A 23,287-nucleotide genomic window follows, 5' to 3' on the forward strand; every position below is an offset into this window, starting at 1 on the left:
GATGATCACTGCGATGCAGCCAGGAAAAAACTGCAGCCTCTCAATGTTAACGAAACACTTTCCTTCAACTAATCCAGAATGAGGATTTTACTCTCTCAGGTTTAAAACTTGTCTTTACAATGCTTATTTTACAGCTGTGAATAAATGTTCACTTACATCTAACAAATGGGCTTTAGAGCACTGCAGCTGCTTCACAGCACGCCAACAGCAGCAAGCGGGATGCAGGGGTGACAAGCACAGCGTGGAGAGATCCTGCAGTGATGCTGAGCTGTCAGAGTAGGGGACACACAATTTCCCTTCCTCGCAACTAGTGCAGAGAATGGCCAGGGGAAATAGGACAGGACTCAGCCTTCCTGGCAGTCTCTGAATGTGGCAATAACTCCTTGGCTTCTGGCAGTGAAAGGAATTTTTGTGCAGCCCTCCAGCCCAGATGACGACTTTAAGGAGTGCAAAGATAACCATTATGCCCTTTTACACAAATAATGTCACACACAACTGTTGTGAATGAATGCCAGGTACGAAGCAAATGTTTTCTTATTATCCGTGTTACATTTCTTCCTCAGTTTGCAAAGTGGTTCCTGAATATTCTCCATTTTTAAGAGTATTTTCCAGTCACTGTACAATCTTCATGAGATAACCATAAAGAAACTATTTTCCCTTTACTGAATCCAAGTACATCATTAGTGAATGAAGTTCCATGGTTTCAAATGGAACAAAAGACTATAACTATACTCCAAGTTTTAAATATAAATAACAACAAAATGCCTATTATATATATATTAATTTATTTCATAACACTGCAATGCTGTTCAAAGGCCTACAAAATTACACACTGCCGTGAACACTGAATGTCAGGACAACAGGGTTTCAGTACTTATTAATCATAATTTTTCCTTGCTTAGAAATATTCATCTTCCTGATGGCAAAATTTAATTAACGTTGTCTTAAATTCCTGAATTCAATATTGGTTGGTATTGTTGATGTCATGAAGTGAGACGACTAACATTGATAACATCCCGTATTTCCAATCTTTAACAAAAGCATGCAATTCTAAAAGGACAGAAGGGGAAAATAAACAGAGTAGAAACTTATATAACGGATAAAATATAAACTAGTGTTGAATTTTATGACAGGCTGCCTATAATCTTTCACAAACTTGAAAAAGCACTGTAACACCCATCACTTCAATTTAATTACAGAACTATGAAAGTAAATTAGAAGCGATCTCAAAAAGTCATCCAGTTTATGCCTTAACGTGTGATATCTGATCTAGGGATTAGTCTGAATATGTAATCAATGAGCTTTGCCAATTGAAGAATAGACAAAATTTTTCTTACATTACTAACAAATTCTTTTCTCAAAATTGTCAAACCCACTGCAGGAGAACTTCATATTTTCAGTATGGAAATTCACATAAACTACTTGTGCACAAACAGCAGCTGGCCATGATTCATGACTCCTTTTTATGCAGGATGAATTATCTTGCTTTACCTTTCTCATCCAATAGTATAAACTGCAGTATGACCCAATTAATATTTAATATTAGCATCCTAAATTGATATTTTTCATGAGGATTGGGCTGACTCATAATATATGAGGGGAATTACCTTCACAAAGTATCAAGAAAAGAATTTCAAATGCATGATGTCAGGAACTGAGAAAGTTCATTCACAATAATACTAATATGGTTATTTTTACAATGTAACATATTTTAACTTCCACTTGAGTTATTTACTGATTTTTTAGAGATAATGAGCACTATCAGCTACAAGTCAAATCAATAGCATCACAGTTATAATTTCTGAAAGTCTGACTCTTCACCTACACCAGTGAATTTACTCCATGATTAATTCCACACCCAGCACTGCAATCTACAACATCTACACCACCTAATGATTCCAGTACTGCAATAGAATGGATGGGTAAGCACAAGGCACTCCAAATCAGACTTAAGAAAATATTTCTATACAGTCTTCCCTATTTATTGTCAATATCTCAATAGCAGAGAGATGCAGTGATGTCTACTAATAGTTCTGTACTTTCTTAAGATATCCTTACAAAATATTTAAAGCATATTATTAAGTGGTTATCCTACTTTAATAAATCTGAACGATCTATATAAAATTAACAGAGAAAGAATATTTCTAAAATTTCATACTTTCAGTAAATTTTTTTTAGAATCACTAATTCACAAAGGGTGTCCTAATCATTCATGCAAATTACTAGTTGTAATCAGCAGTGTAACTTTAGCAATGAACTTGTTTTATAAATTAACAGAAAATGAAATGGAAAACTCAATCCTGAGTTTATAAATGTCAAGTGTAATTTTGTTTTATGTCAGACACAACTACACATTCTATGTGAGTAAAGAATTTGCCACAAACATAATCCACTTTTGTGGTTGTGGAAAATGCAATGATGTTCAGTACTAATAAATAAATACATTAAAAGATACAGTTATATTAGATTTAGTTTCCACAGTGGGCCAGATCTAGCATGGGAGTAAATCAATAGAACTCTAGAGAAGCTAAGCTATTTCTGACAAATTGCTCTGGATCTGGCCCCTGAAATAATTTTTTTTAAATGATTAAATAAAGTATTGCACATATAAGACATTGATTTTTATCATTGATTTTGTGCTGGCATTTGAGCCAAGCCTCAAAAAGCTTGAACATTTTATGTATTTACAGCTGTCTATTGGCAAGGAATAACTCATTCATTCTAAATGAAACATGTTCCTGAAGCTTATAAAAACAGCTTTTTTCTAGACTAGATTTACAAACAACTCGTTCAAATAAAAAGTTAGAAAATGTATTTAAATCACTGAAACAAAAGCAGAATTCTTTTCCTTGAATTTTTTTCTGGCTTGTCAAACAAATAAGATATATAGATTATATATGCCTCCCAAGAGAGCTCTTCCATCAGCAAAATGCAAAGATCAATGATGAACTATCATCTTATAAAAAATATTTCCAGTGACAAAATGATGCTTATTGCTTAGTATTTTTAGTTAAATATATATGTAGGAAAATTTTGGTTGCCTATCACTGTGTTTTTTCCAATCCCCCCATCATTACACAGGGAGAGCAGTCTTTCCTTTTTGACAGGCAATTTCAGACACAGGTCCAGCACGAGCAGAACCTACCTCTGACTCATTTCAAAGCCTCTCTTGTGTCACATTCTAACACAACAACCATAAGTTATTACCTGTACATAAGAAAATATCATCCTCACAGAGACCACCACATATCAAACCACTCAGCTTCCCCAAATCTCAACTGGTCAATGTGTTATTCCAGAAGAAAAAGCTTCCTTCCCCTCTCTTTCAGAACCTGTGTCCACCAATGCAAAAGTAGAGAATACTGCAACCTACAAGTGCTTTGCCAAGAATGAAACGCTGAGCAGAGAAGACAGATATTCCACACCTTCCAGCCATATGCCTTCTCTTCCTACCGGTTAGAGTTACCTTTGGCTGAGCACAAAATCCAGAATAGGTTGTAGGTTTACCAGTGTTGGGGGCTACCTTTTCAACATATTTATAGACAACTTTGTCACAGTAGTTGAAAACACAGTCGATAAAATATTTACTTTTAAATCTTAGAATGATGGATAAAAAATACACGAATTGTGAACAAGAATTTTGATGATGGAGGGCTTTATTCCCATTGCAGTGATGGTGAAAAAACAAGGCAGACAAAGGCACAGCTCAAAAGCAGCAGAACAACCAGAAGAGTCAATAGGTTTAGACTCAGTTGTGAAACCAGCACTCTGTCCCCAGTGAAAACTAATGGTATTTAGCAAACATGGAATGAGGTTTGCATTCAAACTTACATTGACTGAAAACTCCAGCAAATTACCTTTATAGGCACTGTTTTCAGAAACTTTCACAAATAAAATCAGCAAATCCAAATCTTGGATTCTCTGCCAGGTGTGTCTTCATTGGTGAGGCAACTAAGAAGTAGTCATTAGAACCCCATGACAAGGACCTTTTGTTTAATAAAAAATTAAAAGAACACTAGGGAATGTTTACATCCCCCTTTTTGTCACCCATTGGTTTTATTAATCCCATACTAACATTATTATTCAGTAGCCTGACTGTACTTGGCACACCATTTATTTCTGATGGTAAGAGTGGCAGATTCTTTCAGTGTAACACACTGATACTAAGATCTCAAAAATTTTCAGAGAAGACTGACTACAGCCACATCCTGGGAACAAACATACCTTTTTCTGGAATTGTAGAGACGTCAGGAAAAACTGCTTTTTAAGACATTTAAGGGATCCCACCAGTATGGGAGAATTAACAGCAGGTTCCAGTAGCTATCTTAACCTTCTACCTAATGGTACATGCCAGTACCTTGAAAAATTACAACCAGAATGCCCCATACTTTGACAATTCCTGCCTAAAAAATCCCTTTTGGGAGCCACTGGCACAAATAAAAACAGCTGCTAATGTGAGGAATTATAAGAGTGAGAAGCAACCTGACAGGTATCTCTGATTTGACTCTGTAAGCTCTTAGTTTCGTCATTAAGCACAGCTTCCTCAGGCCTCAGACGTGAATTCAAATAAAGCTGAATAAAACTTGGTGTGAAAATGTTTAGCCATTACATTTCCCTATTCATACATTCGGAAAGCTTCTGCACAGTAGTTATTCAAATTTGATTTTTGTCCTTTGTTTGATTGTTTTCAGAGATATTACAATATCATCTCAGAGATCCGTATTTATCAGTCTTGAAAGAGCTGACAGCAGTGTGGGCATTCCCTAACAAGGTGTAAGGAATCTGTCTTAATACCATTTTTTGCTGCACAGCTCATCTTTTATAATGCAGCTTCATTATGATACCTTACATTAACAAGAGTGCATGCACTTCCAACTAGCAAAATAAATGTAATAACTAGAACAAAGAGGATCAGAAAGACTATATGACACACTCACACCATAAGGTCAGAAACAAAATTATATCTGCCTACTGTCCCATCTTATAGTACATCCATGAGATGATAGCTGAGGGTCAGGTACCCAAAATATATTTCCAGGTTTTATCCCTTATATATGTTAGTTCTCCTCCTGCCCCCTTTCTTTCATACTGAAAAGCTGAGTTTCAGAGAGATTAAGCTAAGTAGCATATATTAACTATGGCTCATTACACATAACAATGGAAAAAATAATATTGGTTCTAAAACACAGAAGAGAAAAAGAAGTGTTACAATAACGACTCTTTCAACTTATGGATATTCTTCTCATTATCAAGAGAGAAAGACCTCATATTTTTTTCTCAAAAGATCTGATCCTAGAGTTAAATTGTGTCTTGCATGGCATGATCCTTTAACCCCTCTCACACATGATGGTTCCAAAGCACACACTTCAGAAAAAATTGCAATTCTCAAACCTAAGCAAAACACTCAAAAAAAAAAGGTGTTTTGACAACTGAACATCTGATGACTGTATCACTAAAACCCTTCTATTATTTAACCCTTCTCGAGATTTAACATAATAACATACTTCATTGTATCTCTAATAATCAATCTAAATCCTTTACATTTAAGATCTTTGGCTTAATTAATGGTAAAATTTCTGGGATTCATTAATACACTCTCTTCGTTGATGCAGTTTTTGCTAAGTAGGGCATACCTTAGCCTATGAAAAATGTCTTATTGATTATAATCAATACAGTATTCAATGCACAAAACAGATTTTTCTGCAGTAGTGTGTAATATAAAATGGCTACAAAAATATGCAACCTTGTGTCCACCACCCTCTATCAGAAACAACTGACTTTCTAACTGTTGTTTCACTATGAATAATGTATTCTTTTAAGTCCTCTCAAAATGCAAAGGAAAGGTTCTAGAGTTAAATAGCTTTCACTGAACAGATAGCTTCCAAGTTCAACATTTCTGTGCTCAGGTTTCATGTGCACCGCATTTTCCCCCCACCATCTGCATACAGCATACACATGCACTACTTCAACATTTTCAAAACTCCATTAGTTATTCTGCAAAAAGCCTGAAATGATCTCCCCAGTATAGCACTAACCATCCTATTTTAGGTTTTTCCAAATTTAACAATTACATAATTATGAAGGATTAGTGAAAATTTTTCAGATATGTTAGTAGCTGTGCAGAGGGACTCATACAACTGACAGAAGGAGGCTTCCATGTGAAACTGAAATACTAAAGACAGAAAAGAAGTAAAAAAGAGGGGATTATACTGAAACACTTGTATTTGAACTCCACAGTAAATTTTGTTCACAAAATATCTATATATTATTCTGAGACAAACTGGTGAGTTGTTGGATTTTACTTAATTTACTTATGTGATCATGTAAAGTATAAAATTACAATTAGAGACCTTAAAAAGATGTGCATTTTTGGAGGTCGGCAGGTCCTTATCTGCTCAGCTGAGGGGGATCCTAACCAAAGCCAAAAGCCACATCACTCTCTGCCCCATCGCAGACCTTGCAATGCTTTGTGTCTGCTAGGCACAGACTACACATGCAAATGAGACTATGTACTTGGAGCCACACTATTAGCTCATGTACTATTTTTCCATGAATTTATATCAGCTAACATTTGGTTTCAATGAAATAAAATTATTTCTTTTACTCTGGCTTCTGAAAACAACTATCTTCCTTTTTAATGATTCAGTTTTGGTCTAATACATGAAGTTTGTTAAGAAACAAATTGACTCTGTTGTAAATAAGAAGAAATTTACATCTTATCTGACACCTTATATAAGATAAGGTCATGTAAGATAGAGGATATCACATATATGTATTTTATGTAGTAAATGTAGGAATAATTTCAGCAGCATCTCATAGATTCCCTTTACCTCTTGGAACATAATAACTTCTCATAAAAGTCAGCTTATTTAAAAATTAAAATTAGCTGCAAGTCTTTTTAAATTTTTGACTACAAAAAGGCTTAGGATTTTCCTGAACATTTCACTATGATAATTTCAGTATTTGTTAACTTCATTTTGATGTCTCTTTATACTACACCTACTCTGAAATATGCTCTTATTATTAGATTAATAAAGACCCATTTTTCCTTTTTCCCCCTTCTTTTTAAGTTGAGTTTTGTTAAAAGGTATTGAAAAGGACAGAAACATTAAAAAAAAAATCTACATGATAAAGAACTTTCTGGTGCTCTATAACAAAAATACAATGACAATTATATCATACCCCAAGTACAACAGAAGTCTTATATACCATACATATAAAAATGAGGAAAAAAAATGGTAATAGTAAGAAAGAACCTTTTTAATGCATAAGGATCTTTTCACTGATTAAATTGGTTGGAGATCATTCTCTATGTTTTTAATAAGCTGTTAGTTACTTTCATGCCTGGGTTCCTATGTACTTTGGCAACAAAAATCAAGAAAATTTTCTTAAGTCATCATTACTTAAATGATAAACATTTAAAGCATAAAAGTTTTTAAATTCTTAGATGAAATCTGATTAATAAAATAAGTCATTATAGAGAAAAGTTACTGTGATAAATTAAATAAGTGAACACATATGGGAAGCTGAAGTTCACAAAAAACAGAGGACTTCTTCCCAGACTTTCTGCTGGGATCCAGATATGACCAAGATTGAGTGGTGGGTTTTGTTCATTAAAATCTTACTGCTATACTTCCTTGTGCAATGGTGAAAACAGAAAATAAGGAAAACATTCAAATTTATACCTTCAATAAAAAGTTACAAGGCAATTCTCCAAAACCAATTTTCATAAATAGCTGGTTTTTTGTGCTACCATTGTTACATATTTCATAATGAAACTTCAAATACATGTGTCTAGACATGTAATCTCCCTCAATAGAATAAAACCAGACTGTATACACACACATTCAAAAACACCATATTGAAAAAAGGTAAGTAGGTCATCAAAGTCAAGGAATACAGAGCTAGGAAATTCCAGAATTAAGGAACTTACAAACTCTTATAATTTGAAATTATTTTAGGAGTTTGATATGAGCTGCAATATTAATCTAATAATGCGTTCCTACTTCATCATCCTGCAAATACATTGTAATTTTTTTTTTAATTTTAAAAAATGTGTTCCTCCTTCAAGTATACTTTCTAGAATATATATTTAGGGTTTTTTCTATAGAATATAAAATTGATGTTAGTTGATAAAATATGAGAACATTTTTTTCCTTATTCTTTACTATCAGCAGAAACAGAACAATGATCTAGCTAGCCCTTGCATTTAACCCAAATCTTTTTCACTTTTAGTATATAGAAAAACGGTATACCAACTCATTTAAGAGGAAAAACAACACTGAATTTTCTATATTAAATCAGATTTTTCTAATGTCAGCATCAGAACCCCTGATTCAACACGTACCAGAGTGTCTGTTCTATTGAATTTATACCCTGTTCCAAATTTAAGTCAGAAACATAACTTAATGTATTGAAAAGAGGCGCCTGATCTTGCTTCCAATGAATTCTGTGACAAAGTTGTTATAGACCTAATTATGAGATGGGGACTATCCTTGGATATAATTACACAGGAACACTTTCTACATGCTATGGTATGTGCTGTACTACTCAAAATACACAAGACTAGGAAAGATAAACTCCCATGAGAAAATATTTTGCACAATAATAATAATTTCATCCTCAGATAAAATTCTCTCGTATCACAATCCAAGTGGACTAACATTCAAAGTGTTGCAAAACTGCAAGTGAGAGCACTACCTTACTCCCAGTTTCTCCATGTTGCTACAAGCTATACACAGAAAACTATAAATTTTATGTTCAAAGTGTACCTGGTATGTCTTGTCCTTGGTATATGTACCTAAAGTATCTTTTATATATGAAGTATCTTATTGATGATGATGGTAACCTTCATTCAGCCTGGTTTTCACCACAATTCTGCTGTCTAGGCCAAATAGAAATTGCCAATTTATACAGTAATTACTACAGATTACATAGATACAAAAATTACAATCTATGTCATCATATACAGTAATCCTCATTCTACACATAGTAAATCTTTCACAAAGGTGCTGAAGTCAGGCCTTTAACTCCATATTTAGTAGAGATGGTAAAAACTCTCTCAACTTTCAAAATTTTCCAAATTTTCTTGATTTTCAAAAGTTGAAAAACTGCTTTGTGGCCTGTGTAAGCAGTAGTTAAGAGGTGAGTATTATGATTAGGAAAGCTTTCCATTTCAGTGAGGAAGTCTAATACCAGAAGACTAAAGCAAATCGTTTCAAAACTTATATGTTATATGAAGCAACCAATACCATGAGATACATTTTATATAACATTCCAGAGGTCACAAAGTATTTAATTTGAAAGACACAGGTTATAAACGTATATAAGAAGCACTATCCTCTCAGGAAAGGATCAAAGCTTTCAAAGTTTTCATTATGAAGTTCATAGCTTTAAAGGTGCCAACACTAATACTCCACTTCCATAACGATACTTTTCTGATGCACTGAAAGGCTGTAAAACATAATAGCAAAGAGCTGGTCATAAAAGAAATTGATGATTATGGATTATACTGTGGTTACATTTTGAAGTGAAATGGCAATTGCAATATGAAATTATTTTGTTGCACTTTGAAGAAGATAAAAGTTGCAAAGCAAAATATGAAGTTAAAATATATAATATTTGTGGCATAGATGACAGAATAGTAGGACTGAGAATAGGCAAAAGATTTGAGTCAATGAGAAATAGATCATCATCCCTATTCTGGAAAATATTTGCTTCAGATCCATTTCCACAGCTCCTTCATCTTGCTTGTGTGGGCAGTCACTGAGCTCCCCAACACCAGTGGGTTCAAAATATCTACTTACAGGAGCAAGAACGTCCCATTTCCCCTTTTGTAAATTACTATAAATTCTGAACCATGGAATACATTACATCACATTCCAACAGCAGTTGAGGACAAGTTTCAAATTGCGTAATTTCTGTTGGTCTGTCATCTGAAACTACCTAAAGTTAAGGTAGGCTTCCCTTAGCTGACCTCTTATAACACTTAAGGCTGGAAAACATAGTTTAAATCTCAAAGTGGGATGCAAATTGTCTGTACCAGTGATACCTGCCTTTAAAAGAAATTAGGTTGTACCTCAGACTATAACTTCCTGAAGGCCTGGGGAAATCTTTGACTAACCCCTCCACTTTAAAAAATCCCATGAGATAGATATGCTGAAAGCAGTTTCCTGGTTCAAGCACAGAGGTGATCATGGTCTCTACCAAGCATATCCTGGTGCACGCAGGAACTCCTGTTCATCCTGTGGGACAGCCACAGCTCTCAGTACAGTTCTCTAGGGGACCTGGGAACCTCACCAAGTTGTTCCAAAGGGCACCTTGAAGGTGTCCACTTTTGATACAGAGACTGCCTCGAGATCTGAAGTACCAAGCTCAGAGGCTCTAAGGACCCTGTCACATCAGAAGCCTACAATTAAGTGTGTGACTCAAGTAAATTGCATACAAATAACCAAAATCTAAACAACTGTAAGAACAATACATCAGGAAGACTTCAACAAAAAGAAAATTCAGAGTTTTCTTTTCAAGTAATGAGGCAATAGCTAGTTGTATCAGTTTGCAGAGCATCTTTTAAGAAAATGTAAGATTAAGTTCTCCTAAATGGTAATAAAATTTAACATATTCTTAAAGATAACATCCATGAAAGAAGTAATTTTTTTCTTGCAGTTTTATGTAGTTTCTTTTTATTTAATAGCATGTTTGCATTTGACCTATAGTAGCTAGAACTTTTTCTAAAAGTCTTTTTAGGACATAAAATTTATTTCAGCCTTTTGGACCTGATTTTTCTGCTCCAGACCTGTTCCACCATCACCTGTAATAAGTATCCAGAACCTTTTGAAATCTTACACCTTTCTTTATTCAATTTCCATAATTGACTATAGTATCTAAAAAGCAATTGGGAATCCTTAATATTTTCTTTTAAAAAATTAAATCTGCAAATTTACAACTTGGTCTTGTTTTCTATCAACTCAGTAGCTACCCTTTGGCTTTTTTTTATCAGGCATAATGGTATAGGGAAGTCATAGGACCAATTTAAACTCTAGATTTAGGAAATACTTTTTTAGAAAGACCAAATACCCTTTCTAGTAACACTCCCCCAACCACCTTGTCAGGTGTAAGAGATTCCTGGTTGGAATGGTTGGGGGGAAGCATGTACGTGTAAGGAATGAAAAGGGGTTTGGTCAGAGTCCTTTCAGTCCTCCACTTTCACAGTGGCCAACCTTCCAGCTGGGAAGAAACACCAAACACTGGAATCAAGCCAAGAGTCAGACCACCACTGAGTCATGGGGTCCCTATTTCTTTTCCGTCTGACAGTCACATTGCACAGCAAAATATCAGATTGCATTTTTCACTCTGGTTGGAGTATTTGGCCTACGAAGCTGAATAATGCACTGCAAATTTCAAATTTACTGAAAGAATTAGGGAGAGTTTTAAATTCATACCCTCACTAAGAAGATGAGGAGTAAGAAGGACCCCTGGAAGTAAAGCATTGAAAGAAGGGGAGGTAAAAAATAAATAAGCAAATAAACATCAGTAGAAAGCTGGCTTTTGGATCTAGATGAATAAAACTGAAACACAGGGTTATGTGCAAACTGATTTAAAGGGAGAAAGTTGGGTATAAAAGGAACAAGAAATCTAAGATTTTTTTCTCCATCTTGCAGCATAAACCCATTCCATACTTTTGTAGTTAAAGATGTAAGACTATTAGGAGGAAAATAATCCTACTTCAAGTTACATGAATTGTATTGTGTTATACTTTGTGAGAAGATGTGTATATTTTGGTTGCAAGACTTTAATTGTTCTGGTTTCATTCTTGAATTAAAAACCAGAAAATGAGTAGTGAAATATCCTCAGTGGTGATGAAAGCTAAGGTGGTGGAGAGGGAAAAAGCCTGAGGTCAAGAGGAAGGTAAGGAGGAGAGAGGACTGAAAACATCCTCATTGTCTGGAGCCTCAACTGAACTGCTGGGGATTTTTTTCTCCATTTCTATTGTTGTCCCTCCTCCTCTTTCTCCTCCTCTCCCCTCTTTTAACCCTCTCCTATCGCTTCATTTTCTTTCATCTTCTGAGCTATGCCGACACCAGGGGAGAGGTCCAGAGCAGGACAGAAGGTCCAGTAAGTCTGAAATTAAAAAAAATTACAAATACAAGATAAAAAGGATCCAGAAATTCAAATGAACGCACCCAACATTTAAAAATATACTTTCCTCTGTTTGTCACTGCAGATGAATGTGGCACAGGTCTCTATAGCTGGGCTGACTTGGATCTTAAAAGATCTGAAAGTGAAAAGTAGCCAGTCCTATTCTGATTATAATTGATATTTACAACATGCATTAATAGTTGTGACCTAGTATCAAGAATTTCTGAACCCATTATAAAATTTCTGAGATGAAATATCACACTATAATGTGATATAATGTGACACAATGTTAAATTGTGCATCAAATTAAAAAAAAAAAAAAAATTCCTGAAGAAAAAGTGGCATTCCTGAAATAGTTTATTTCCTTACACTGAAATGTAATTATTTTTCTTGTAATCTTTCCTTTCACAAACATGGCCCTAAATCCTCAGTCAAGGTCCCTGGACCACCTACTCACCCAGAACAGCTGGTAGAGACATCACATAACAGAGTTTGGCTTATGTGCCCTACTCTCACCGAGAAATTCAGTTGTGCTCATCTGTGCTTAACAATCTATGGTCATGAGACCTTTATATTCCTGTGATGTGCTCCTAACTCTGAGCAGAGACCCAAGAGTGAAAAGGAAATGTTATGGTGCATAAATGAAAGAGGGAAAAGAGTTGAAATCTTCATAAAGTCAGCAAAAGGTTTTATGTGAACACTGCTCAGACAATGCATTTTTGAGGGACAGTACAAAAACCTAAGTTAGAAATATAAATAGAATGTGAGGAACAAAGACGGAGACCAAGAGGTGGTGAAGTGTATAATGTGATATGGTAGCTGCAGCTGACAGTTTATAGTCCCCAGAGAATATTACTGCACTTATTTGAAGCAGTTATTTCAAAGTGCTGAGAACTCCAACTTTTTAACTCCCCTTCTCAATTCTGACAAGCCTGAGTCTGTGCAGACCATTATATTGTAGCTGTTAGAGCTCACAGCTGCATCGTACTTTATCATGGTAGTAACGCTGTGGTATTTGGGCAATTAACACTGAGTTTTGTGCTTACTCCTATAATACCAAATGGTTCATTTCTAATTTGGATTCAGCTTTAGTTCAGTTTCATACTATGCTGTCAGTGAAAAAGATGGCCTACACAATCAGTTTAATGACCTTTGCACAGGCATATAGACAGTGCTGTGTCAAGAATAAGACAAACCCTACAGTGGAAACATGTACACTATATTCACATATTTCACTACCTGTACAAAATCCTACAGAGAGCCCAAAAATTAATGAAATAGTAGAATTCATAATTTGTGGAAGAAGAGAATGATATCACTGCATACTAGGCAGTGGCAGAAACTGGCCAGTGCTTTGGCATCCTGCTACTCACCATGACTTGGGGCAAATCTAAAGAAAGGCTCTGAAGTAAACTTTCTCTAAGAGCTGATTTTACAGATGTTAACAGGTTTTACTGGAGCATTTTAAAACAAGAACATACATGAGGACATTAGTGGCATGCTATCAATAGTTAAATATTTCCCTATGTTTCCTGAATCACCTCAGCTTACAAACTAAAACTACTTTTTTAATTTTAAAATCCCACTTCTGAGACATCTAGAACTTTCAAGTTCAGCACATCTGCTGTTTGTTGATCTGCTAATGATTTTTTAACACTGTAATTATATATCTTACATTAATTTACAAGAACAAAGTACAACTAGCTGATTCCATTGCCACCCACATAATCCTTGTTTCACTTATTGTCAGAGGTTTTCAAATGAGCGTCTGTAATTGTACCCAATAGCTCAAGTCCTTGGATTTTAGAATAGGACTCTGTGAGGAGAACTCATTGAAAGATCGATTGTTGTCAGATTACATTACAAACAGACAAAAAACTGTGAAGCAAGAGAAAAAAGGTGTGAAATCTTGGTCCCATCAGAAATCTTTGTGAATTTTGTCATAGCCCAAGTGAAATTTGTCATAGAATTGATCAAAAGTGTTTAGAAACACATTTGCATTTCTGTAAAAAGAATTGCTAAGGAAGTTGAAAATAAATTAGTGAAGATTCTAGTGGCCAAAAAAATATTTTTCAATCAGATATTTCATTGAGAGATTAGTATTTCAACAGGTAGAAATGTTGGGGAGCATGAGATTCATCTCCTTTAACTTCGTCCATCAAAAAGTTAGGAATCTATTTTAAATGGGCCATCTAGGTTCTCTCTCATCAGTGAAAAGAGAGAGGCATTTTAGGAAGGTTGTTCATCTCAGCTGTCCATAGATACCTCTTTTGGGATGTAATCTGTAATTCTCTGGAGGTGGCTATATATCTCCATTGACTACAAAGCCTTGAGCAACTGTGTTAGACTTCAGTGACTAACTTTTAGATGGCTAAAATGATGACTAGCTTAGTTCTGAAAACCTATTTTTTAAACAACAAGGTTAAGTGAGATGAATTGAGCCTTTGTGTGAACCACTTTATCAAAAATCTACAGGAAAAAAAAAAGGTTTTGACATGGAATTTCGACTAGCATATGTATCACTGATTTTAATAGGACCAGGGTCTCATTCTGCACCTTTCTATTTCTACATCATCCATGGGAGCAGGGCACATGCTGATGAATGGTAACACGGTATGCTTTTCTCATAAAATTATAAACAACAAAAATAGTATCTATGTCCTGATATACTACCCCTGTAAAGCAAAAGTGGCATAAATGCAGTCTCTTTTCATTATGCATCATGTACATTAATTGTCTTTCACTTACAAGTGCACAACTAGAAGATGCTAACCTCTTCAGAGCCAGTCTTGCAGTTGTCCCATTTACAAAACTCCCATTTAACTGGAAGATGTATATGCAGGAAGGAAACATAATTACATCCTTCTTCTGCAGCTTGGGGAAAAAAAAAAAAGGGGGATCTGAATTTATACAGTAGAGACTACATTAGAAAACTGACCAACTGTGCAATATCTCAAGCGCTGGGTTTCATCCTGTGAAATCAGCAGCAAATACAAGATGAAAAACGAGATGATGGTACTGACTTTGTTGTTGTTGTTGTTTAGAAAAAAATTAGTTAATTCCTTTTATAGGTACCCAAACAGGAAGGTTTTCTTTTAATTATACCTTTTGGGGGGGTCTATTTCATAGACACTGCATGACAGTTTGCACAGCAGATTTTTAAATCTTATATTACTTCTGTCCTAATATTTATAGTGTGAAGGATCTTTCAATAAAATATTGTAACTGGGTAGAATTACTTTTCTTTATAAAAAGTAACTCTGCATTACAGACCTAACTCAGAAGCATGTTGCTGCAATTACTAAAAGCACAATGTTTCATTGTAAAAAGTCAGTGACTTACTACTATAACTCTCTCCATCCACAAAAATAGCTGTTAGCATTCAGCAAGCCCTGAGTGCAGGCCTGGTGTGCAAAAATGCACAAGACTATCTTTGTTACTTCCATTCATATTGTTCTAATAAAATACTAGGACAGTGCTAACATTTTAATGTTTCTGCACTCCATTATAATGCAAATACTTCAGTGTTTCTGCACTCCACTATAGCACAACAAAACAGAAACAGGGAGTAGCATTGTCAACACAATACAAATATAACTCTTTGAGACAGAAACTCCAGTTCTTCAGTCAGACTAAAAATACTACATGCAAGGTATACATGTGCAGTGCCTCCTCCAAATCATAAAAGTTCCCCCTACTTAGCAAGATGTGTTGTTATCTATTTGACAATAGGTACTGTTCAGCTTCCACACAAAACTCTCAACAAAAACAAAGACACCTTTTTTACTGAATGAACTGTGCTAATGTGATGCTTTTCTACAGAACAAATTTAGCCTTGTTTCAGTCAGATGAAGAATCTCATTAATACTTGATTTGTGCCAGATATCCCTTTTTGTTGACCCTGAACAACACAAAGCACATGCTTGACTCAGGGGAGGATCTTGATGAAAGGAACCAATGTGACTGAGCAGGCTAAAATAAGGGCTGTTGGCATGGGGCACAGTAGGAAGACTGGGACCTGACTTTCAGCAAGTCATTCATTAATCACCAAGGTCCAGTAATTATCATTGTATCCTTTATGATCTATTCTTTAAATAATAATAATAGTCCCTCCATCCAAGGGACTGTAAGCTGTTCTCAGAGGACCATAGAATTAACCATAGAAAGTATCAGCTGTTTACAGAGCTCCATATTGACTTGGTTGCTCAGAGACTGAACATCAGTAGAGGCAATAATCACTGACATCAGGAGACGGCCACCTGGGAAGGACCACTGATGTAAACCAAGTTTAATCAGACCGTTGGGTATTTTAGGAGAAAGACTTGTGAGTGTGCAAAGTTAAAATAAAGAGCCTTTATTTTAAGGCTCTCATTCATGTTCCACCATGTTCATAACCACTGCTGGTCATCACTCATATAAATCCACCCTTGCTTCTTCAAACCTCTACTACTCACGTCAGAGTAGAAATTATTATACTTATTACCATAACCATGAAGGAACTGCATCAGAGGAAAAAAAACTGTAGCAATGGATTTGCCCTATATGGAATGGAAGAAGTCCTGCCAGAGATGGACTGGTGAAGAAAAAGAAGGAAACAGCTCAAATGTTATAGAAACAGAAGTTTTTAATGTTGTTTAAACAGATCTTAAGATGGTTTTTCTGTATTTTGCAAAGTCACCCTTCCTGACACGCCCCTCTGAAGGACCCTTATGCAGGAATGTCCTGGGAAGATACCCTGAGGTCTTCTCATTGGCCCTTGTTCACCTCTTTCTATTGGCTATTAACTCTTTACCTGATTGGGTTTTTCTGTAGTACCTTGACCTTGTAACTGATCCCTTCTCAATCCCCCTGAAAGCCATATAAACCCCCATCCCCAATAAATTTCCTCTTTGATCTGTCCCTCAGCGTGGTTTGTGTGAGCTTCTTACAGGCTCATCGAGCCACGTGCTCAAGGGGCAATCTGGAAGAGCATCGCACCTCCAGAGAATGGTGTAACACCCAAGACCTGAAGGTGCCCCCCTCCAAATCAGCCATCGTAAAAAACAACTCTGTTCCTGAAACTGAAATGCAACTGCAGAATGGTTGAGCCCTGACATCCTGGCAGGCCAGCCAGCACACAAGGAGCCACGAGACACACAGAGATGTATCAGAGAGGCAATTTATGGACTCTGTAGCTTTTGTGTAGTGGTAGTAGACAATATTGGTCTGTGTAAGTTTACTACTGAGAAAGTTAACACTTAGTTATTAAACAGAAGTGTTGATTAAGTCCTAAACAATAACTAATTAATATAAGATTTCTGGTAATTCTCTATCACACTAAAAACATCTCTAAAAATATCTATCTCTGTGATCCTATCTATTCATCTATCTATCTATATTTTTATCCCAGAACACCACAATGATAAAAACATGGTAATTGTGTTGACACTAAGCAACCTGAGATTTATTTAGTAATTTGAAGGCCTACTTGACTATGTTTTTTAATTTTAGGCAGATGATGATTTAATGAGATGGGAAATCACACTTCATTGTGCAAAAATAAACTTTCTCAGAAAATACTTACAAAGCTGAAGTATAAATCCTTTTGAAGCATTAAATACATTGTAGAGATTAGAGTGTCATTTTGAAATAGAAAAGAGAAAAGAGAGGGGGGAAAAGGTACAAATTATTTCAATCTGTGTATGTGCAAAACAATAATCTTCCAGCCATTTTACTCCAGGAATTGTTCAAAGATCATAAAATAAAATTGGTACCTTAAAGAAGATGAAAATGTAGTATTTCAATCTTCATATCACTTATAATTAGCATTTTGTTTTCTTCTGTCAGTCTGGATCTGAGTTTAAGAAGTTACAAACTGGATGACTATGTAGTCAGTGTCAAAATTACATGATTTTTCATCAGGAAACATTCATCTTTAGCCTTGTTTTCAGATATTCTGTAAGTTAAGATATTAAAACACATGATTGGGCTCCAGAATTTGACAGAGTACCACATCATCTAAGACCTAGAGAAGTTACAATGTTCATCTGAGGGCAGACCTATCAGTCTTTATAATCCTACACTTTAAGCACTATTAAGCTTCTTTATCTTTTTATCTTTCAAAACCCAAAAAGCAGAGAAGGAAGAAAATAGGAAAAATTGCACTGTAAAAGAGAAACAAACTCCTCACAGAATAATGCTTTAGAAGATTAGAGAGCTAAGACGTAAATGATCTGCGAAGAAACTAATAGGGAAATTATATTTAAAAGCACTGTACCCAACTTTCACATTTATTCCTGATAGAAGACCGTCCCTGACACAGCATTGCCTACAGCCCATTCACATTCCCTTGGCTGGTACGAATACAAAATACTAAAACAATATGTAGAAGACTCTTGAGAGTTTAAAAATCGGAGCACTGCAGAAGAAATTCCGAAGAGTCCTCTGCTGTTACATTCTAACCAAAGAAATTCAGGTTGGTCAGGCAGAGTGAAGGGAAGGTCTCTGTGGCACAAAACCTATTTCACCAGAAGAAGGCGTGTCCACATGTATGGCTCCAGGTGGAAACCTTCAGGCTGATGTGACAGCCAGCAATCGGACCGCCGTGTTTGCAGCTGAAAGCAACAAAAACCAGGTTGGGCAGCAGAGAATTCAAATGCAGATGCTCTGTTTCTGCTGCAGCATGACTTTGGGCAGAGCCAATCTCAACATCCCCTCCCAGAGCCAGCCACACTACTGGGAATCTCTCCCAGTGAGCTCAGAAAACGTGAGTGAAAGCAGGCTGCGACTGCTCTCTAGAAATATACTCTGAAGAGCAAAGATGTGAAGAAAGAGCCTCACTGTTTAGGGTCAGCACTGGTACGTAAAATAAAGGAGAATAAACTGTCTGAAAACAAATTTAGGACAGGAATGGTATTTCTAACAGCCTGAGAGAGGTTCTATCCAGCCTTCAAAAGGTGCAGTAAGAGTGATAATTGAAACTGGAGCTTGCTGAATTTGAACAAAGTAAGAAGACCAGATTAGGATCACAGCAAACAGATCTGATGACTCCACAGGCCACTCCAGTCCTCTCTCTCTAGAAAAATGTGAGAAGATATGCTTCTATTCCCAGTTCAGGCCACTACAGCAGCTAAAAACATGCATTCATGAGTCAGCACGCTGTGCACTATACAGTTTTCAACTTCTGTTCACCTGTTCATTTTTATTTGCAACTGCTAGTTATAGAGGAAGAAAAAAAGAATTGTTTTTCAAAGTTTTCAGTTTATAACCCTTTATAAAGGTATCTCTAAATTCCTATGCTTTCCTGAATATCAAATCAGCTGTAAAGAAAAATATATGTTATTTAAGACTGGACACTCATCACTTTCAGAAATAAGAGCAGTACAAGTATAGCTCATACTAAATAAAAGAAATGGAATTATATCATCACTTGTAGAAATTAATTTGCACTTTGTAGGTAAAATTTTTATTCATCTAAAAGGACAGTTGTCTTTGACACTAACTATAGCTTTCTAAAACTTGCTTTCAACATCATTAATCATAGCATAACTATGGGAACACCATGCCAGAACCAATTCCACCAACCCAAATCCTACTGTGCCCACATACTGTAGGTGGTAGAAGTAGCCTCTTTCAAAATTAGCTCGTTTATGCCTACTTTAAAATCCCTATGTTGTTTGATATGTAAGAACTTGTACAACCACAGACTGCTGCAAACAAAATGTATGTATATTAATTACCATGCTACTCAGACAACAGGTGCTTTGTGGATAAAATCTTGGTGCTAAAAATAGTGCCTTCCTAAAACTTTCTTTCTCAGACTTCAAGATAAGACTAGGTGAGCAGGATTAGATCTTCAGTCCACAACTATCTGTAGAAAATTACACAGCACACCTGATATATTAAAAGAAAGGACAAAAGGAACATCATTCTGGCAACAGCTAGCCTAGTTAATTTATTTCAGTGGTCTAGCAGTATCAAAAATATTTTGCTAACTGGGAGTTCCACATAATTTAAAGAAAAACCTTAATTTAAAAAGAAGGAGGGATGAAAATAAAAACAGGATTGGAGAATAAAGTTTTGATCACTTATTTTTAATGGCTTGCTTTCAAATTAAATAATGAAAAAACAAGCAGGTTGAGTCTTCTTAAAATATGGAGTATTAACCCAACAGTTCATAACTATTTTGGAGAAGTCATCATAATCTATCACACAAATATCTCAGCTGGTTTTTAGACACATGAATTATTGACCCTGTTATACTGCCAAAAGTATTTCATCACGTCAGAGTAGAAGTCATGCATAAATATGTGCTAAATATTTTTATTACATTTAAACTGGGAAAAGCCACTGTAAATACATAATAGTTATGATTCTACAAAGATATGTGAATTTATTTATTTATATTTCACCATGACTAATTGCATGATATATACACTTCTTATATACACTTTCTACTTTAAAGGAAGCTGTTAAGTTGCAAGAATGTAAACATAAGTATTAGGAGTTTCAAACTTCCAAATGCATTCATAATTCTGTGAATTATATTTGCCTATGCAACACTGACAAAAGAAATATGTCCTCTATAACTTACTTTAGTTTCCACATCTGAAAACACAGCATATCTTTACAGTCAGTTACAGATCCCTAAAAGCTGTTTCTATAAAATACATTAAGTAAGAGAGAACATCACCGAACATTCAGTACCTCAACTTCAGCATAATATTGCACCATATTTCTTTCTAGGGAAGAAAAAAACACACACACACACACCCCCAAAAAAACCAAACAACAAAAACCACCCTGTCATCTGGAAAAATCTTTCCAAACTGTATTTTAGAGAACGAATATCCTGTTTGTATATCGGGGTGGTCCCTGTTAACCATTTAAGTGCTCTCAAACAAAAGTAACAGTTTCTCCTCCAATCCTGAACTCTCAGTACCATCACGGAAAGTAACAGTTTCCCCTTCCCAGTCAGCCGGTGGCATTATTAGTCATCAAAATAAAATGAAACACCTTCAAGCAAATATCAGCTTCTGACTAATCTCCATCCCAATGAATTAAATTCATAAGAGGCAACCTGCTGCCTTGTTTACACCTTTTTTATATGAGGAGCAGAAGTTGGATATAAAGGGTTTGCTGCCCTTAGGGCTACAAAATATGCCTCATGTGGCAGCGAGCCAGTTCTCCGAGGGAGCCTCCTTTGCTGTTTCACAGCTATTTTCTAATGGATAATTCTTAAACAGACACACACAAACACACAAGCCACCACAATACAGGGCCAGGGCTTTTGTTTTGTTTTTGTTTTGTTTTTTTTTTTTTTTCTACAGTCCTGTAAGTATTTGCACTTATAATGAGGATCTCCAGGTTCCATCCATGTTGAGTGTGCGCTTTACTTCTGGTTGTTTTGGTTTGGTTTTTTTTGTTTGTTTGTTTGTTTGGTTGTTTCTGGGGTTTTTTTTTTTAATGGTAAGGAGGAGAGGGAGGGTGTCTGGATTTTTTTTGCCCCAGCTGCCTTCCCCTCTACACAGCACAGCACAGCACATAAAACACCTCTCTTCAGCCTAACCGACCTAGGCTCAATTAGTGTAACATTTTGCACACATGCAAACAATCACAAGGCACAGATATTTAGTCCAGTCCTCATGTGTATTGCACAGATACCTTTAGAAAGGGGTGGAAGGAGATTTCTTTAAAAAAAAAAATCTCACAATGTAATTTACACAGCGTGGAAACGCCTACAAGGAGATGAAGTACCTGCACTGGGGAGATGTTCAGTTGTTCACTTCATCTTCCGTTGACAAGGAAACCAAACCGCACTTCATTCTCCAGGAAAACCTTCCACTGCCATCATTTGAAAATGTATTTATTTGTATATATGTATATATCTATCATTATCATCATCATCATGATAACAACAACCATCTTAAAACACTGCTGGCAAAAGAATAAAAAAGTCAAGGTGCAAAATGTGCAAAAGTAAGGATCATCTCTTTGGCTTTCTGTTTTGCTTTGTTGTCTTTAAGGAGGAAAAAAAGTATTTAAAAATTATAACTGCAACACGCTGCAAGAAAAGTTTCACATTATAAATAGGCATCAAAAACTGAAGAAGAGGAAAAACAAAAAAACCCTGCTGATTGCACTGTCAAAAAGGAAAAACAAAAAAAAGAATCAGTAACAAAAATAATAAAATTATCATCTTGCTCTGTGGCTTCCACCAGTATTGCAAGATTACAAACTCTGTGTAAACACTGCTGCAAAATGCATTTGCAACTCCCATCTCTTTATGAAAAAAAAAACCTTAAAAAACACCCAAAAATAAAAATAAAAATAAAACAACACCAGAGAAAATCCTCTGCAAAAAGAGTTAGAAACATGCCTTTTCTCTTATCTTTAAAAAAATAAGCATCATATTTCACATCTTTTTTCCGTGCCACAACAAAACCAGTTGCATATATAGATATATAGCTACTAAATGTATACCAGTTGTTGCTGGACTGGCAAGTCTGTATAATTAATATTATCATTTTTCATTCCCAGTGACTCCCGGCCCCAGCAGCACCTTTTGCTCACAGTTTAGTAACCATCGCATGCTAGGAAAAAAACTTGTCATCAGCAAAAGATCAAATCCATTTAAACAATAATCAAAGAGGAAGAAAAAAAAAAAAAGAAGAAAAAAAAGAAAACAAAAACAAAAACCAAAAAAACAAAAGGAAGAAAAAAAAAAAACAGGACAAAAAAAGGAGGACAAGAATGTCAGCGGAAAGGTACTCACCGAGCGGGAGTAAAAGGGAGGAATAAAAATGAGAGTTACTATAAAATACAGTATGGCGGTGGAAGAAGGAATGAGGCGCTTTTTTTTTCTCTCCTCTCTAGTCTCTGCCTCCGGCAACCGCCACGTGATCCGGAGCCGGGCGGACTCGCAGCCGGGAGGGCGCAGCGGCGGCGGCGGCGCCGGGCGCGGACCCAGCCCGAGCCCAGCCCGAGCCCAGCCCGCTCCGCTCCGCGCCCGCCGCAGCCGCCCGGCTTCGCCACCGCCCAGCGCTCGGCACCGGCACCGCACCCGCACCGCGGCGGCCCCGCCAGCCCCGGCAGGTGCCGCTCGCCCCCGCACTCGCACCCGCACCACTCACTCACTCTCTCCCTCCCTCCCTGCCTCACTCACTCCCGC

The 23,287-nt window shown here is 36.1% G+C and overlaps 1 protein-coding gene across 2 annotated transcripts in view; it reads right to left on the minus strand.

Moving 5' to 3' along the window:
- RALYL (RALY RNA binding protein like) overlaps positions 1-23,055 on the minus strand; it is a 405,043-nt gene extending 381,988 nt beyond the window's left edge. The window contains exons 1-2 of one of the 2 annotated variants that reach the window (XM_050333081.1): positions 22,892-23,055; positions 21,874-21,960 (exon numbers count right to left, since the gene is read on the minus strand). The gene's annotated coding sequence lies outside the window, so the exon portion shown is untranslated. The remainder of the gene's footprint in view (positions 1-21,873; positions 21,961-22,891) is intronic. The other variant, XM_050333072.1, reaches the window with a different exon arrangement.
- Between the last annotated feature and the right edge of the window lie 232 nt (positions 23,056-23,287).

Source organism: Myiozetetes cayanensis, unplaced genomic scaffold, assembly GCF_022539395.1.
Source record: "Myiozetetes cayanensis isolate MyiCay16 unplaced genomic scaffold, myiCay2020 scf1, whole genome shotgun sequence".
Lineage (NCBI taxonomy): Eukaryota > Metazoa > Chordata > Aves > Passeriformes > Tyrannidae > Myiozetetes > Myiozetetes cayanensis.